The sequence below is a fragment of the Ammodytes marinus genome (genome assembly GCF_949987685.1).
Source record: "Ammodytes marinus genome assembly, contig: scaffold_113, whole genome shotgun sequence".
Lineage (NCBI taxonomy): Eukaryota > Metazoa > Chordata > Actinopteri > Uranoscopiformes > Ammodytidae > Ammodytes > Ammodytes marinus.
This window is the reverse complement of record NW_027648440.1, coordinates 60,001-62,500: the sequence shown is the minus strand read 5'-3', so window position 1 is coordinate 62,500 and position 2,500 is coordinate 60,001. Positions and strand designations below refer to the sequence as shown.

At 46.4% G+C, this 2,500-nt stretch overlaps 1 protein-coding gene across 1 annotated transcript in view; it reads right to left on the bottom strand.

Moving 5' to 3' along the window:
* The window catches only part of LOC307270545 (claudin-1-like), a gene marked incomplete at both ends in the record, with an annotated part of 43,726 nt that overhangs the window by 31,504 nt on the left and 9,722 nt on the right, over positions 1-2,500 (bottom strand). The window lies entirely within an intron of this gene.

The window sequence follows — 2,500 nt, the reverse complement described above, 5'->3', positions numbered from 1 at the left end:
TGTAGGAAGACCAGGGTGTGTGTGTGTGTGTGGGGGGGGGGTGTAGGAAGACCAGGGTGTGTGTGTGTGGGAGGGGGGGTGTAGGAAGACCAGGGTGTGTGTGTGTGTGGGTGGGGGGTTTGGGGGGTAGGGGGGAGGGGGCACACAGGTGAGGGGGGGGGGAGAAAACACAACCAAACTGTGTGGAGCCACTACAGGCTTCCTTTATTAAATCAAGCACTCTAAGGGTAAACTGAACCACTACTGCAATACACACACACAGTACTGACTAGGAGTTAGTAGATACACACACACAGACAGACAGACAGACAGACAGACAGACAGACAGACAGACAGACAGACAGACAGACAGACAGACAGACAGACAGACAGACAGACACACAGACAGACAGACAGACAGACAGACAGACAGACAGACAGACACACACACACACACACACACACAGACAGACAGACAGACAGACAGACACACACACACACACACACACACACACACACACACACACACACTGAAGCTGGATCTCGATTCAGGGGTTGCAGCCTACGAAGGCTGCATTTGAAGACCGATCGCGTCATAGCGGCGCGCAAAGGTTGTTCCATTTGCAAGGCTTCTTGCAAGGAACCTCATATGCGGCCGTGAAATGCAGCCTTCGTTTCACGGTTTTGAAGGGTCCAACAGATGTATCCTTCGCGGCCCAACATATCCCAAGATTCATTGCGTTTTTTTCAGAGATGGCATAAAATAAAATAAAAAATAACAAAACAGCAACGTGTTGCTCCATCTTCTTAACTTTTATCTTCCTTTCTTTTTTTCTTGTACTTTTTTTTCTTTTCGTCTGGTAGGCAACTTCTTTTTCTTTTTTCCTCCGCTGACAGGGCTGTCTCCGTTGGCAGCAATCAGGGTTGCTAGGCAGCACAGGAGCGGCGAGTCGTCACGCAAGGTAACGGCTTGTTACGTGAACCGGAAATGCTCGTAAACGGAGACCTGCGGAGACCGTCTCATTTAACAACGCTCGTTGGCCTTAAAATCGGCCTTCACAGGCTATAGCCTTCATAGACCGCGAGACCGCGTCCTTCCAAGGATGCGGTCTCTGTAATGGGATACAGCTAAACAGAGCACTGGGGGTCTCAGGCATGTATAACCTCCTCTCACCTGGAATCAATCAGCCAATCACACACACACCTGACTGCAGTGAGCGAATCAGTCACCATTCTCACGGAGCTGAAAGATTCCGTGTCCTCACACACGTTAAAGAAAGTCTGCTACTGAAAGACCTGATCACACACACTCACACACTCACACACACACACACACACACACACTCACACACAAAACACACACACACACACAAACACACTCACACACACACACACTCACACACACACACACACACACACACACACACACACACACACACACACCTCACACACACGTGTATCTCTTCAAGAATAAAACGAAACTCACAAATCTTCTGAGTTATGAGGAAAAGAGAAACGGCTGAAGGGTCTAAAACTGTTCAAACTTTTGCTGATCAAACACATTCACTGTTTCTCAAACTCACTTCTGCATTTTTCAGAATTTCCCCGTCTGTGGTAACCTTTAACCTTTAACCTTTAACCTTTAACCTTTGACCTTTAACCCTGCGTATATTTATAGCCTGTGTATTTTGAGCATCAATTAAAGCAGCAGTGCGTAACTTTTTCCATGTAAAACAACAATTCTGTTATTGTCGAGGCATGGCCAAATGAGTTGACACAAAGTTGATTGAGCCTATTATCAGCTCCACAAAACTCTCTCTGTATTTATCAGCATGGCAGCGTTAACAAACTAGTGTCCCCCCCCCCCCTGGCTCAGGTGGTAGAGCGGGTCGGCTGATGATCAAAGGGTTGGAGGTTCGATCCCCGCCCTGCCACCTGTGTCATAGTTGTTGTGTCCTTGGGCAAGACACTTCACCCACCTTGCCTCGTGTGAATGTCGATAGTTAGCCTGCTGCTATCGGTGTATGAATGTGTGTGTGAATGGTAACGTGGGAAAGGAAAACAGGTCTCCCTTGAAAAAGAGTCTTCGGTCTCAATGGGATTTACCGATTTACTGTAGAAACATTTCTACATTTTCTACTATGAAACAATGCAACTTAAAGCAGTGTTTCACCCATGTGATTTCAAACTTATTTTTTCTTTTTCTAAAGGCCTGGGTAAGAGGATAAAAAGAAAATAATCTATTTTTGAACTTATTTTGTTGCATTTCTGATGGTTCATGGAGCGCCCATTGGATTTGAACCCAATGCCACTGTGACAAAGACCCGGCCTTATAGTATGCACTATAGCTGAGCTCGAGGGGCCCTGATTTTTAGCATTTTTAAAAGAAAAATCAACTTTGTCGATAAATTATGACATCATTTATAAATAAAATCAAACTTGATGATACTATCATGTGTCAGGGGCGGTTCTACAGGGGGGCAAAGGGGAGCAGCGGCCCCCCCACTGAAGAGCCTTGCCC